Source organism: Phalacrocorax carbo, chromosome 1 (genome assembly GCF_963921805.1).
Source record: "Phalacrocorax carbo chromosome 1, bPhaCar2.1, whole genome shotgun sequence".
In the NCBI taxonomy this organism is placed as follows: domain Eukaryota; kingdom Metazoa; phylum Chordata; class Aves; order Suliformes; family Phalacrocoracidae; genus Phalacrocorax; species Phalacrocorax carbo.
Window position 1 is genome coordinate 191,993,081 of NC_087513.1, and position 16,944 is coordinate 192,010,024.

General features: G+C 35.6%; 1 protein-coding gene across 7 annotated transcripts in view; it reads right to left on the reverse strand.

Moving 5' to 3' along the window:
* The window catches only part of NBEA (neurobeachin), a 505,018-nt gene that overhangs the window by 269,496 nt on the left and 218,578 nt on the right, over nt 1-16,944 (reverse strand). The gene's annotated exons all lie outside the window — the stretch shown is intronic.

Consider the following 16,944-nt stretch of genomic DNA (forward strand, 5'->3'; position numbering starts at 1 on the left):
TTCATATACTATAATTTTTAAAAGCCTGATGATTCTATGGGCTTGAGTAAAATGATCATCTGATCTAAAACGGATTTATTTTTTCTATTTGTATGGACATCACTTGATAACTTTTTGTATATCACATCTAATCAACTGGAAGCTTGGGTGTACCATTCTAGCATTGGAAAGGAGAATCAAACTGATTTTGGTGATATTAAGAACGAGGATACAGAACTGACATCTGGTTAGCACATCAGCACACCCATGAGTTATAACCAGCTCTGTAGTTGCCTGCTGATAAAACAACCATTGATAATAGCCATTAACACCTCTCTTAACCAGCAGCATTCAAAACTTGTTCTAAGAGGCTGGTTTTCACGTCAAAAAGAAACAACCGTCTTAGAGACTGTAGCAGTTTTCATACATGAAAATACAGAGGGAGATAGGAAAGCCTCATAAAAGAAGCTCACGGTGTCAAAGATGGATGCAGGAATACCCTCTGCAGAGAGCTCAGTCTACAGTAGAAATTGAGTGTGCAGCACTAGTTTTAAATAAGCAAAACCAGCAGTAGCCATAATAGAAAATGGGGAATCCCATGTATCTTGATGGGTAGGAAGAAGGAAGCAAAACCAGAAATACTTTCTATTCGGTTTTCAGTATTCATACCACATACCCCTTGAAGTAAAACAGAATACTGAAACGTGAAACATTCATAGCAGGGCCACCATTTCACGTTTTAAGTTTCTTGCTTATCAGCCTCCTACTCCCACTTCAGGGATTCCTTCCACTCAAATCATAGAAGGGAAAGTGTATGCCCTCCATTATATGCTCCATTTCCTCTTTCTTAGCTGCCAAGGGCTCTATTTCTGTGTCCCTTGTGCTTCTCCCCATTTTCACTTATTCCTGATTAGGCAAGACAGGTTTGAAATAAATAAAGATTTTCTTCCTGTTATGCAAAACACAATTAATCTTCAGAGTTTACTGTCAGAGCTGTTATGGAGTCAATAGTAGAGATAAAACCAGATCAGACCTAATGGAGGACAGATCCATTTTGGCCTTTTAGGAAAAAATGTCAGAATGCAACCTCTGGTTTATGAAGAACACACATAATCAAAAGCTGCAGAAGTTAAGGAAGAATCATCATCCCTGTCCTGCTGAACTTATCCTACACAGACCAGAAAAGAGATAATTTTAATAATCTTTTGATTTTTAAATTTGTGTGATCCTTTGTTCCAGGAAGTCCAGTTTGTGTGAATTGCGTCACTGCTTTTTGCTTGGTACAGACACTAAAATAATTTATTTCAGCAGACAGTATATATTCTAACAGACAAAAAAGATAAAGGAGGAAGAAAATGTTGTTCTCCCATTTTATAGACAGAGGAGAAGGCACAAACTGGTTGAGGTATCTCCACGAAATCAAAAATAGAATTTGTAGCATGAATTGAAATAAAGATAAATTTCTTAAGCCCCAAATGTACTAACAACTGCATTTATTCTTCCTCTTTACAGTTTTGCATGATTTCACAGAGATTTTTAGAGTGTGCAAAATGTTATTAGCTTTAACATAATGAGGAAAAAAAAAATGATAACAAGCTTTGAAAAATAATGGCTTCTCCGACTGAGGAGAGGACACAAATTTATTTTCAGTTCTCCTTCTCCCCACTTAACTCCAATGAGAAAAAGTATTTGCAATTCAAACTAAAACTGTTGCCTGCATTCTTCAGCTGCAGATAAGTTCTTCCTATACCCTCTGTATCAAATGCCATTAGGGAAGCTAATGTAATTACTAAAATACAAGTGGATATTTCCTGCATACAGCAAGGTTAAAAAGGTCATTGATTAACTGAATGGAGTATGTGCTTTTTATATTTGCTGATTTTAGTACTTTTCTTCATGGTCTATTCTTAAGTCCATTGAATAAAGCCATCAAAATCCAGCAGTTTGATGGCAACAATGACCACATATATGGATGCAAAAACTGGGAGCATCAAGTGCGTGACCTTAGCTAATCTGGAATAATGATGTATGCCTGGCAATTATCTTGAAATGCTCTGGTTTACTTGACTTCTTTTTCAATGTTCTTCTGTTGGCCCGAAGATATGCTAATTATTTCTTTTCACTATGACTTATTAATGTCTAAAAAAAGATGCACTTCAACTATACTGTTTTAGTCATGCCTGTGGCATTAATGAAGTCATGGGTTCAAAACCTCGAAGTCACCATGCTGAACTAGTCAGTGTGAATTTCTATTTTGAAGAAATCTAATGTAGGCTGATAAAATCAATTTAAAAAAAAACCCTTATGAAATAAGATCACGGTTTTGAACTTCTTTTTATTATTATTAATACAATGTGTGTATGAGTCTAACTGAATACCACCACAATTTCATCTGGTCTTTATCAAGGTTTGCCTGCATTTTCTTTCAATGATTTTACTTTGTGTCAACCTAAAACCTTATTGGAGCTGGAATCAATTGTAATATTACCAAAAACAAAAGTTAAATGTTTTGATATCTTATGTTGAACTTAGGAAAAAAGATGCAATTAACTACACTTTAGAGTCTGCAGAATTCTTTCACTCAATTATAGCTTCTACTTATCTGAAAGTCTCAGGTATGGCTAAATAAAAAGCTCAAGAAACTTTAATCCATTTGACCTAGTTCACAGGAAAGACTTGGCCTTTATTACTCCTGTACAGAATGTCATCAAAGTTACAGGAGCTTTGTATAGAAAAGAATGCTTCTGACAAAAAAAAAAAAAAAAAGACATGCTATTATATGCATTACTTTATTAACATATGAAAAGTGCACAAAATGTACTTAGAAATGAGCATAAGGTCCTAAAACTAGACAAAAAAAATCAGAAAATACTAGAATTCTCCTTTTTAAGTTGTATTTTTGTAAGGTCAGCTATTTTCTATTTCCCACTGATAGTGTCTTCCATGTACTTTAAACAAAACTGTAATTTTTCAAATTGTTCTCTATAACTACTGGTAACTTATACCATGCTATCTCTTCCCATAATCCTCACTGACTTTGGTGCCAAGAGACAGAGTAGGAATTTTCCACTGGTAGTTACCACTCACAAGTTGTGTCTCCATTTTTGATAGACCATTCCTTTATACTCTGTTCAACATTTGTTAGGAATGGCACAACAAATTTTGAATGATAATTCGTGCTGGTGACAGAAACTAAAGCATGTTTTGGCTGACAGTAGTAGGAAAAAAATAATGGTGGTATTTGGGTTGGAAATGCAAGTTTTCCTTCAAGTTTTTTTTGCAAAATGTACCTTTTCCCAGCAAAATCTTATGGCAAATGTTTACCTGAAATATTTTGCTAAGTCCAACTTAGAATCAAAGAAATAAAATTAGGATTTCTTTTTTGACCATTAACTAAAATTACTTGGATAGTCTAAATCTTCATTATTCCCTTTCTGCCATATGTTGTCAATCAGAGAAACCTAGATTCAAATTGACGGTTTTCATCGATTGTAAGTTGCTGGTGAGTTCACTAAGGAACTAAAAAGAGATAACATGGATGGAATGTTAAAGATAGGTGAAAAGTTTGAAAGTAAATGCTAAGTATGTAAAACTATTAACTGAAATGACAGGTGTTCTTATTCCAAGCAAAGCAATTATTAGAGAAAAAAAACCAAAAAGATGTGTATTAAACAGAATGTAATGTTTTGCAAGATTACACGCAAAATTGGTTTTTGAACCATACATATGTCACATATTTTGTAGACATTTAAATTACACTAATGGTCTTAATTTATGAAAAGCAAAGGCTGGCAAATATTCAGGAATTGTAGAAAGCCTGCAGATGGAAATCACAGCCATGTTGCAAAATAATTTCAGCTGCACATTTACTAGATGAAAGGAAACGCTATTCCAAAGAACATATACTCACTAAAATAACAAAGTCAGGGTTATGGATTTAACAATTCCCTTCAGCAGCCGTGACTGGCAGAACACAACGTTACCACCAACTCTAGGGACCATGAAGGATGGCTGTATTAGTACTCCAGACCATCCTTTGTATGTATAGATCTCCTTTACAGAGCAAAAGAGTGACACAGAAAAACATGATGAATGTGGATTTGATTCAGTGCCTTTGTAGTTGATCAAGACAGTTATACTTATTGTAAGATATTTTTGTTATGGCGAAAGACACTGCCCAACACAGGTAATATTCTTTATATCTGGTACCCAACGATCTAGGAAAAGGTATCATCCAGGTTTTAAAATGAAATAACTTTAGAATATAATCAGAAATCTTTAGAACTCATATCTTAAAATAAATACCTCAAACACTGACAGGTCAACATAAACAATAGATTTTAATCTGTTCAGACCCAACTCAAATGGTTTGGACCTTTTAGTCAAATTTGTAAAATAAAACAGATCTTAATATTAGGATAATATTTTAAAGAATAAGAATGCTATGTAACAGCTTCTTGAATTATTTTATTGAAGTAAAAAACCCTATACTTCTTCACCACTGCAGTTACTAAAAAGGAATCTAAATGAGGACTACAAAATATCCAGATGGAATCACAGAATGGCAAAAACCCATGAGAGCATACCCACAGAGAGGGAATTTATTACAATGTATACATGATTTACTTTTTAAAATTACAGACTTTCATACTGTGATCCCATGAGCTGTAATGATATTGACAAAACTGATGGTGGTGCCACATTACTCTGAGAAGTCTAACCTCATACCAACGTATGGAATTTTTGTCAGTTTTCCATTCGTGTTAATGGGATGAACAAATCCTCATTCATCAAATGAGGAGATCGCTTAACGTATAAAATAAAATCCACTACCACTGTTCAGTTCAATATCTCACTGAAGATCTTCCATGATCTATGGGTCCACGAAGATGATCTAGTTTTTCATTTAGTGCCTGTGTTAATTTTTTCCTTGGCCAACGGTCCATCGGGATTTACTCAATATATGCATTTGTGTTTCTCTGTCCTTCTCTTAAGACAGTATCTCTTTGAATGGATCTATTTCCAAACATCTGTTGTGATGTAGTGAACTAATATGCTTATCTAATTGCTATACCAAGACAGATCTAAAATTTATATCAATCCCTCATGTATCAACTGAGAAATTGTTCTAATTAGCATTAATAACACAAAATTATTCTTTTCATATAAAGGATACAACACAAATATTAATTATAAGAATAAAATTGTCTGATAAATTTAAGTGAAGAAGGTTTATTTTTGGAACAATATGATACTTATAATGTACTAGAATTTAACTTGGAAATGAAATGTGTTTCCTTCTCTTCTAAACTACCGTTCTAGGCAATGGGTCAAACCAGCCAAACCAGGGATCACACTGCACTGCAGCTGATCAAATTAAAACACCTCTAATCTTGAAAATGTCTACAAAATTGAAGTATTGCTTTTCTGTTGAAGTCTACTTCAGTTTCAGTTAGACTCGAGTAACTTATAAACATTTTATTTTGGCAGAAGCCTGGAAGAACTAAAAAACAAACTACACTTAGACAGAGGTTCTGGAAAATCCAAACCTTTTATTTATCTAGAATCTCAGTGAAAACTATTCCCATTTTTTTTGCAAACACCCAGCAGTCCCTGTGAAATTTAAAATATGATCCTGAAAGTCATCTGATTTCCCCCTTTATCCTATGATATTACCAAAGTGGCTCAAAGTTGTGGCTAAATTTTTGCCACAGCTGCTGCCATGGATATTTTATGTCAATGGATGGAGTAAGAACAAAATTAATGGAAAAAAGCCATTTAAAAATTAATTTTGAATGTGAAAAGTTAAAATATTTTTCGGGTTTTGTCATGTGATATTTTTTCAAGATGCTATTCCTTTCCTGATCAAGTTACTATTTGAGTAATTAAATCTGTAGAAAAATTACTAAATGAAAACAGCCAATACCAAAGAAGTTGCCACATATTCAACACAACTGGGAAAAAAAGCAAATATTCTGAGATTTTATGTTCTACTGATCCATCACAGTTTTCTTATTTAAATGAAGAAACATCTACCCCTCCTTCTTCTTTTTTCTCAGTCCTTCACATTCTCTCAGATACATACCAGAATAACTGCCTCAACAGTGAATTATTTTCAAAGAAGTGTACAAGCAGAAATCAGAACATTAATTTCTCACTAACTAACTCACTAACAGAAGCAAATGTTTATACCTTCGCTACACCTACGATGCTTTCTCTTAATCTCAAAATCCTCTTCCAATCCTTTCTAAAGCTGTCAAAAAACCTGACATTCTGGGCAATATGGATTGTAAGTATGATCCTCTAGAATATCATGCTCTTCCTGAAAATGCAACAAGTAATATAATTCAAATCTGTTGCTCAATGTTATTTTTTCCATATGTATAAGGCTTTACGTTTTTCCTGAAATTTATCAACTACTCCTTAGCTCCAGTCTATAACTTATTCCTATTTGATGCCCTATTTTCTGTACTTACTTTTTCTTTTTTTTTCTCTCCTCTTTTTTTTAGACATAGGAATTGCCTTTTGCTTCCTTCTTTCTACTACTACCTTCTAGTTCTTTGTAACATTATTTCCTATATTAAGGGGAATATTATCATCATAGCATGACACAACTGAAATGTGTGTGTGGTGAATGAAGAAAAAGGAAAAAGAGAAAAGGATAGGCCGCACAGCAGTAAAACCACTAACTTTTTACTGGTGCTTCTTACTTCCTTATATTTATTCTCTTTGGCCACCTTGGGGCCATACTGAGAGATCAGTGAGTGAACCAGTGCAGCTACGAATAGGAAGTACAACAAAACCTCACAGAACTTATGCAGCTTCCTAAATTTCTTAAGGCCAAGATGACCATTATTTTAACTAGGTGTGATCTCCTGAGTGGCATAACACACCAGCTAGTTTTTGTATCTAGTTGAGCAGACTGTTGGTGAAATAATATTTCATTTAGATGGTAGTTGTTTTCTGAGAATTTGATAACAAGGAAAAAAAATAAATCTCCATTTCCACACTGAACTTTGCCGACCTTAGCTGGCAGCCATCAGATTTTCCTCCTATCCTGAAGCCCTACTGACAAAGGGTAATCATTCTAAAACAGTGTATCTCAAAACACAGAACTGTACCGCAGTCATAGATCTCTTGAAATAACTTGTACTTCTTGTGTTTCGGTTTTCTTTATTTACTTGACAGTAACATTGTTATGGGCTCTCCCTAGACCTGCTTTGACATCACTTTGCCATCTTAATTTGACATATCACAACTGTCTCTGTTGTCTGACAAGTTCTTTCAGCATGAGGGTTTCCCACTGTAAGAAAATCTCCACAGACAACATCACTATTAGTATAAAAATTTGGATCATAAAGTTCCACGTACCAACAGACAAAAATAAGACATGATGTAAGGCAATATATGTTTAGCAGGTTTGTTTTTTTGGAGGAAGGTACATTTTACCATAGAGTTAGAGAGAGCACAGTAAAGATATATTCTCTTAGTCCTTTCAAAAATGATCCCAGGTCTGCAGGCAGTCCGTTAACGTCCAGATAAATCAACCGTGATGGTTCATTAATGTTTATGCTATCGGTAACATTTTTTTAGATCAAAAACAAAGGTCTCTAAAAATAGGTATATTTTTAAGAATCAACTGTAGTAGTTTCTCTAGGTAATTGATTCAAGAGTTTTTGTGGAATATTCTTTGTTTATGCCTTGAAGGCATGGAAACAAGCACATCCATATCCAATAGGATGAACTGTAGAACTTATTTAAATCATCAGGACAAGTAAGGGAGTTTTGTTAAACTTGGCCACTGAAAGGTTTTGGTCTGGGTCATAAGAGCAGGTGATAAGTAGACACAGAGTTAAGGAATATAGAAGGAGAAACTGTGACCAGCCCTAATGAGATTAGTTTTGTAAAGAACCTGGACACAGAGCTCAGGCTACATGGAAAAGGATTATTAGAATATGCCTCATGAGAAACATGTCTTTCAGGGCAAAATCTGATACAAAGATGTTATTTGCACCCTGTAGTTTATCAGTTAGGTAGTTTTCTGGAAAATACTGCTGGGACAATAAAGTAGATTGATACCATTTTTAAGCCTTTAGAGGACAAAGAGTGGGGCAAATACCAGCCTAACTGTTTCAAGTCCAAAATCAGGCAGAGTCCCCTGCTGAGTTCTGAATGATGAATTAAGTGGAATAAGAACCAGAGAACCTCTGCCTGTGGGGAGCTTCAGTCACAGCATGAACATCCTGTAGATACTGAATACCTTTTTGGCATACCACCTCGTTTTTCTTTGGACCTGGACAGTAGAGGAGAAAATAATAAGGGGGAAAAAGGTGGCTGCTCTGAAAAAATTGTACAACTTAGTCCAGTGTTACCATGCAGCACTGCTGTATACCTGATATGATGAGTCCACCTACAGGCTATGTTACAGTAGTGCCTGTACGTGTTAAGATCTTTCTCAAGAATCTTTTAAAAATAATTTTCTTGAAATAATATTAAATAGATTTCATTATTCTTTTTGTAGTAGGAGGCAAACTTATTAAAAACAAAAAAAAAAAAAAAAAGGGGGAAAGAAAGAAAATTATTTTCCATAGCTGCAGAAAGAAAGAAGACAGAGGGACATCTGACCTGGCTGGTATTAAGACAAAGAAGGGAGTATGAAGCTATCAGAGAGGGTATTTTTCTAGAGTTTTAAGGCAAAAAGACCAGTCCTTTCTAGGCCTTATGGCTTGCAACTGGAATACAGGTTACTAGCTTGAAAAAGAAACTTGTGAGAAAGTGCCCAATACTGCTGAAGGTAAGTGGGACCTGAGGACCACAAGCAACTCATTTTCTTGCTCTTTAAGGGCTCCAATATTTTGTGCATTTCTTTACATACATTAAAAGAACAGCAACTGGTATCATTTGGTTTCTAATTATATTTTTATAGTAGCACTTTCAACAGTAATTTAGTAACTTCGAACATCTACTAGTCTTCTGTATTTTCAAGGATAACTTTCAGTGCTTTTCAGCAAACCTGACTACACAGTTACCAGCTTTTGTTTTCCTGAGGGCATGTATTTTTTTACTGCTACACTCTCTTAACCTCTTCTGTTGAGTATAGGTAGTTGATTCTAAGCTTTACAATTAGTCTCACATTTTCGGTCATTTTCTTTCCTCCATTGGCAAAGCAATCGAACTACCCCAATTTCTGCCTAATGGAAACTTCATACATTTTGGATTGTAAAGATGCTTTGATTATTGATTAATGTAACAATGATAATATAATCAAGGACATATAATCTGAGTGCCAACTACAATTTCTACCCTTAAGTTATGCTGCGACCACACAAGCCAAAGACAAAAGAGAGGGTATGAGCAGTTAACCTCTGTTACATAGTCTAATACATCTTAGTAAGTGTCCAATTCATTAGACAGGATATAGTGGCTCATATGTGTAATTAATTATTGGCAGGTTTACTTTCAAAAAGGTGCCAGATGCTATGCATTTCCTAGTTGCTATCTGGATCTCTGATCTATATGTTTCCTGCAATGTTAAACATCTGTTCAGAACATATTCCGCACACAGGAACTCCAGTAATTCAAGAGTTAAATCTTCAAAATCAAATGAATGAATGTGTATCTTCTTCACTTCCTAGTATTTGTAATTATATCCCTTTAAAGTTATCATGAAAGAATATTATACACAAGAAAGATGTTCTGTAACTGGTGTCGAGGTCATTATAGTTTGAAGATTTCACTGTGGATAAATAACAGAGACTTCTGCTGTTGCACCTGCTCTTCAGTTCCCCCTCTGAATGCCAGTATTGGGATCTGTCTTGTCACTAGTAGCATATTCAGAAAAACAGTGTGGAAGTTGCACAGAGCTTTGAACCTTGACTCTGCTGGAGTACGTGTAAATAAATAGGCAGATCTGAATATCCATTTAACCTTTCATCATTTCTTTGTTCCTACCATACAGACTTCTGGAAAACTGGTGTTGTTTTCTGTCTCCATGTGTATCTGACTCATTGATGTTTTTTAGTAAGAAACACTTTCAGGCCCGAAGTGTTTGCAGACACATGAGCATACTGTGGAGCCTTTCAGTAGGACACTAAGAGCTATTCATAGATCAAGAATGTCTTAGAGAAAAAATTTCTTACAAGCCTACTAATAGCAGTTTGAAATTCATGAACATTTTTTTTCCTGTTTATGAAGGGATTACAACATGTACAGGCAGGGTTTCAATCAGCAGCAGCATTTAAAATTATATCCATTGGAGGATTTCAAGGGGTTTCATGCCCTGTTTCAAAATTACCTATTGTAATGGTAAACCCCAAACCTTGCAAATTACCTGTAGAAACGCATAAAGTAAAAAAGGAAGATACCTAAAAAACATCCTCACAGTGCAGATCAGCATTCAAAGCTTGTAACAATATAAAGTTATTCAATGTATTGTTAGTGATGATGAATGTTTATAAACTTACTGGAGAAAATCATTATCTGTAACTCATTATTGTTCCAACCTCATTAGCTAGCAGGGCTTGGTTTTGGACAGTAGTGCAATTTCACTGGGATCTTTTTGCAAGTGTTTACAGTGGAAGATAAAAAGAAATCTATGAGCAGGAGTCCTACTACCACAAATTAAAGAAATCTGTCTTCCAGAGGATTGGGTCAGGCAATTCATTGGCTTTAACTACACTGTGCTAAGCCTGCAGCATCACCTCTTACTAGGCATAGAAGAATGAACCTAGGGCACATGGAGAGAAACGAGTGGGAGGTGGCATAGCAGAGAAGAACATATTAACTCTTTAGCCTTGAAAACCAATTCAGAGTTCCTGCCCCAGTACAAACCAAAGAATCTGTAAGATTCCTGACCCTGACTGACCAAAGTGATTATGTCCATTGAGACTCACTTGCACACGGCACTAGCCTGACCACTGCATAACATCCTCCCCACAGAAACATTTTTAACATTCATCGTGATTTCTAACAGGGATCCTCTGGTGTCTAACAGGGTTGATTTCCTACTGCATTCTCTCTCAGTCCTGATTTATCAATTGCTTTCCTGTTCCTTGTGTTGCAATATCCACAGTGTTGTACTAACACAGTATATTACACAGCTGCAAATAAACCAGACGAAATTTTTTCAGCTACTTTTCAGTCTTCCATTTATTCACTACACGATGATTGTATACCCCAAATGATAGTGCAGGGTGAATATTGAAGTCAGTTAAGAAATACACAGTAACTACTGCCACAGCCAAGACATTATAGAGTATCTTTTCTTTAAACAGGTACCTATATTAATTAATATTGTGTAAAGATAGCATCTTTTAAGCATCCTTTGTTAAACTGGCTGAAACTGGCCAGCCTGTTGAAAAGCTATCAAGGGAGTAAAAGCCTGATCCTCCTCACCCAGTATGAACATATAAGTCTCATATATGCAAGAAAACATATTAAAGTATATGTATGGCTATGCATTCATACACTTGCAAGGGCTGTCTGAAATCTGAGGGCCAGCTGACATAAGCCCTACATGAGGCTTGCCTGAAGAGACGAACTCCATTATGCAGAGAAAGGGGAAAATGTCTCATACTAAAATGAGCTTCAAGGTAATGATTAAAGATGTTCTTAAATATAAATAAAAACAGTTTTTATTTTATATATATATATATACACACGAACACACATAAAAAATCAGAAGAAAGGCTTATTTCATACAGTGACTTGAATACTGACCATCTTTGATTCCTCAAGGGAAGATGATATATTCTTGGCTGCATCTGCAGTTGAGACACAGTCAACTGCAGAACTAGGAAAAACCACTTTTTTTGACTGAAAAAAGTTACTAGCTACTGCAGGTGGCTAGCTGACACTGAAGTACATCTGTCTATGACCATGTGAACAAAAGCAGTGATGGCAATGTTAAAGCAAATTAAGGTTAATGCAAGCTATCATTCCTTGCAGGGTATGGCACAGAGGAAACAGGGATTCAGAGGCTCCAAAGCCACAAAGAAGCTCCAAAACCAGTCAGCAAACACATGACATTTTTCCTCCTGAGAAGCTAGACAGAAGACTATATTTAAAAAGAATGTTTCAAACAGTCATAAAGACTACAAGAAACATCGATCTCAATACTTGATGGTAAGCCCTAGTAAAATTTTCCAATGTTATTTACCCTCATTAGGCATTCTGTTGGTAGAAAGGCTAAGACATCCTGTAGTATCTAACTTCTTTATATCTCTTCTCTTCAGTACGTCAGACAAATCAAGCTCTTTACATTGTACTTCATGGAGTTTATCTCCCATCCATCAATCACTTGTGCCCTGCTCTTTTGTTCCCTCTTCAGTGTGTATCATTTTTGAAGTGATAGAACCAGATGGTAGGAGCTTTACTGAAGCTGTGCAGAGAAATGAAATCACCTCCTCATCTATCAGAAGAATCCAAGTATTTGTTGCCTCAGCACTGAGCTAAGAGAACCCAGAGCATGCTAATTATTATAACAATCCCTACACTGAGTGGCTTCATCCCTCATTTCCTACCCTCTACGTATAGTCTATATTCTTTGTTCCTAGCAATCTGACTCAGCATTTGGCTGTATTGAAATTTGGCTTTTTCTTGAGTTTTGGTTTTTCCACAAAATGATTCAACATCTCTTTCCAGGGGAATGCCTTTGCTTTTCATTTTGTATACCTCTGTCTAAGCAGTTAGCTTTGCCAGGAACAATTCTGCACCATAATCAAGACTGTTAATAAAAATATCAAAGCAGAATCAACAAGTGGCTCGGAGACATTTCAGCGCTATGAATAGCTTCAGTTTTTACTTATGTGCTGTTAATTCCAGTTAATGCAAATTTAAAAATCATAACACCTTTTTTAATGCCCTGTCTTATTGCTAATATTTATTCGTTTATTTTGTTCAGAATGCTGGCTACATACTGTGCTACAGACTGGTAAGCAATTACCAAAAGTCTGATTAGTTGAAAGAAAACATGTCTGGACACACAAACAAAAATATTCTGGATGTGGCAGAGTGAGATAAAAAACCGAGAGAACAATATGAACAGGAAAATAAAGTTTTGCAAGAACATGCAATCTCTCTGCTTTATAGCATCTGTGCTCCTGACCACAAAAATAATACAAAGGTTCTGAAAAGTTTCTAAGAGAAAGCCAAGGGCTTTGTTAAGCACCAAAAAGTACTTTTTTTCCCCAGAAAGTCTAAGGGATTTCCAGATTTCTACAGTGTCTCAGCAAAATGGTTACCTTGTTCTTCCTAATACAAAACTAGGTATTGTTTGAGGAAATCAGAAACAAATTGTGGCAGTATTGGTAGATGCCACAGTGACGCCACATTTGTGGTCTTTGGGAGCTTTTAAAGTAGTGTCATTTAGCACCCAAGTTCTATCTGTGGTTTCCAAAGGAATGTTTTGGGCAATTTTTCAACTGTTTCACGAAGCCTCCGGTCAAATACCATACAAAACTAGTCCATCGCTTCTACTGATATTTTCTTAGGGTCATGTGGTGAATTAATGAGGAAAAACAGATTCTGGTCCCATCAGCATGAAAACACTGTGTTTCATCTGATCCAAATTGTGCATGTTTCAGAAACATGTCAAATGTACAGGCTACCTGGCTGACCTTATACCTAGGTAATGATATAGGAAAGCGAAAAGCATTGGTAATGTTTGTTTGTTATCTCACTATAGAGAAGGGTAAGTGTTGTATGTCACTATGTTTTGATCTTGGACCCATTCAACAGTTTAAGACACTCCAAGAATAGCTTTACTGAAAATACATTAACCGGTCTGTGCTTGACAAAAAAGAGGATGTAACTTTGCTTTCGGATACAGATCAGATTACACTTGCCTGTAACATTTTCTCCTAAAAGCTAGAATGTTGTCACGCACTTTACATTTGCAGGGAATTTGCAGACCATATGGAAACTAGAGTTAGTGAAAACGTATCTGTGCAAGTGTTAAATGGAACTCCACAATGACCATTGCTAAGCTTAAATATGTGACCTACACATATTGCATGTTTGTTTCCAATTAGATTCTATATGGACAATTTTAACCTTTGCAACTTCTGTTCTCTGGAGCATTGAAAGAACCTCAGCTGATGAACCACAGTAGTGTTGGGCTGGTTTTAGTATACTCTGTTTGAAACCATTTGCATTTGATGGCAAATATGTCTTAACCTATCACGGAGGACACTTATTCTGGGAAGTTGAAATATTTGGAATATAATAAGATACCTTTGAAGAAAGAACTGGTTGTGGAAAAAGGGCCCAAAATGAGTACTATTTCAGTGAGTAAACAGATGAAGAGTTTTACCAATAAATATGTTCTGCAATGTCAGATTACTAGTTGATAAAGAGTTCCTCTGCTACCAGTCACATTTTGAAATTTACATGAACAAACATGAAACATTAACAATTTTGAGTACGAGTGGTCCAAGTTTTGCTCTAGACTGACCAGATAATTGCAGCCAGTTAATTTCAGCTCCACTCAAGAGTTAAGAATCCACTGCTTAGATATTAAATAGAGTTTCCTCAAAGAATACGCCAGCCAGTCTTCCATGGGACAGAATGATAATACAAGCTGAAGGGAAAATGTGGTGGCACGGTACGACTGCAAGATTTTTCACCAAAAGTTCAAGACAGCACAACTACTATAAAAAGGTGAAATCATAACTAAGTTGTATACACATTTCCCAATATATATTAACAACACCTATCTCAAAGCATCAGATATGCTGGCAAGTTTGTATAATTAACCTGTTTTAGAAGTAGTAAAATGATTTTTTTTCCTGTTCCCTTTTCCTTTTTTGCTCTCTCTTCAGTACGCAAAGCCTCAGCTACAAAACTGTGGATATTCATACCAAGTCTGAAATGATTTAGTAAGTCTTACACATATGTATGCACAACAGCACTAGAGAGAGCTTCAGTAAAAAAAGCACACGCCATCAAGGATGCCTGAAGATATTCAGATTTTCGCAAAATCTGGAAGGGGAAAGGCTTCATACCATATGGATGTTTTGAAAAACAGCAAGAGGAGGGAAGGTATTTTTATGTTTCAAGCTTGAATAATCAGAAGAAAAGGACACACTTTATAGAATGCAACAGATAAGTTTGTGGTTATCACTTTGAAAAACAGACAGCACCTTCACACTTGATTAAATAAAGTTTATTTGCTCCTTTTTATTTGTTATAACTAAATCCCTTTACACATAAAGCAACAAATTAAACTATTTCATATAAAACTGTCAAGCTAATTACTGCTTGCCAGTAAAAATCAAGTTTAAATTGTCAAAGCCCCACAGGAACTCTGTGTACTCATGTACCTGAATCACGCCACTAAAACCCTCTGTTTTGCAGAGTCATTACATGGAGAGCCCTTTCAAGCACTTCAAGGACCACCATTGGCTTTTAGTAAACAATGACAGGAAATGTATCAGAGTAAATCAGGTAATGGACTAGGAGAGAATTTAGAATTCCCTTTTAAAAGGAACTTAACTAGGCAATAATTCAGTTTAGTTGAGATCAAGGGTCTCATACAGGCAATGAAGAAGAAAAGATGAGAAGAACACAATGACTGTAAAAGCAGCTGAGTTCTCTGTTAAAAAGAAAAATAGCCCAACTATTTTAGACGGAACAAACAGAAATTCAAGTCCTGAGGCATGCAGTGTAAAAATCTGAGCTATGTTTAGATTTTTTTCTCTACAGATTGCTATTTCAATATCTTGAAGAAAGGACTAGTTCTTAGAAATCAGGAATGAGACAGCGATTGAAGAGAAGGTTAGACATAACAGTAAGGAAACATGATGGGAAGGACAGTACTTATTTTGGAACTCAGTGTTTGATTCGTAAACAATGATTCCTGAGAATGAATTGGATGGCTGAGTCATAGATGGGACAAAATTTGGAACAGCAGTCCAAGTGGGTATTGGAAGAACGCTACAGCCAACAAAATCATATCTCCGTCTGGACAGGCAATGAGATAAACTCATACTGCCATATAATTGTGAGGTTCCTGTGGCCTATAGCTTTTTGGTCTTTGTCATATGGTGGGAATTGAGGGAGCCCTCTTCACACCATGAATCTGACCAAAAGATGAAGTCAGAACAGCATCAGTGAAGTATTTTCTTTAATCTATAAAAGAGCTTAGGTGAAACCAAGACAATTTTATTTGTATTCTATAAAAACTGTAGTGCAATTAATTGTCAAATGGAAAAGGATAACACTGCTATGAATTTTGCAATCCACCTCACTGAAATAAGAGACTTAAGAATGGAATCCATTAAATATCTTACAGCCATCTCAATGCTCTCAATAAGCGTCTCAGACCATTAACTTCAGGTGTCATTAAGTGAGAACTGCAACTTACTCATAGCTATAAAATAAACAGTATAAAAACCTGAAACTTCAGAGAATTACTATGCTACTATACCATTCCTTGGTATTATTAAACAATAATATTATTAAACGATAATTAGACAAAAATGGAAAAGGTTATTTAGAAGATTTCAGTTACAAAATGCAAATATTTCCAGCATTAGGAATAGAAGAGGGCCAATGCTGTGGGGGATAATAACTGAGACCATATAAAGACTATACACTAATATTTAGATAAGGCACATATATAATAGAAGGAGTTTTGGAATTTGAACACAAAGCTGTGGTTTTTTCTGCATTGACCTTCACACATTATAAGCTTTTCCTTAATGAGACTTCTTCATATAATCATAGAATCATAGAATTGTTTAGGTTCTTAGGAAAAGACCTTTAAGATCATCAAGTCCAACCATAAACCTCTCATTAAATAGCAATCTTGTGTGTAAGAACAATTCTGGAGGGAAGAAGTTTACTTGACAGAATATGTTCCTCGGGATATATGATGTGGGATCAGTGAATGTTCATGCAAATTCTCCCATCACTATTTTAACTGCACTAGCACCGATTCATTACTTTCTGCACGAACAAGCTTGC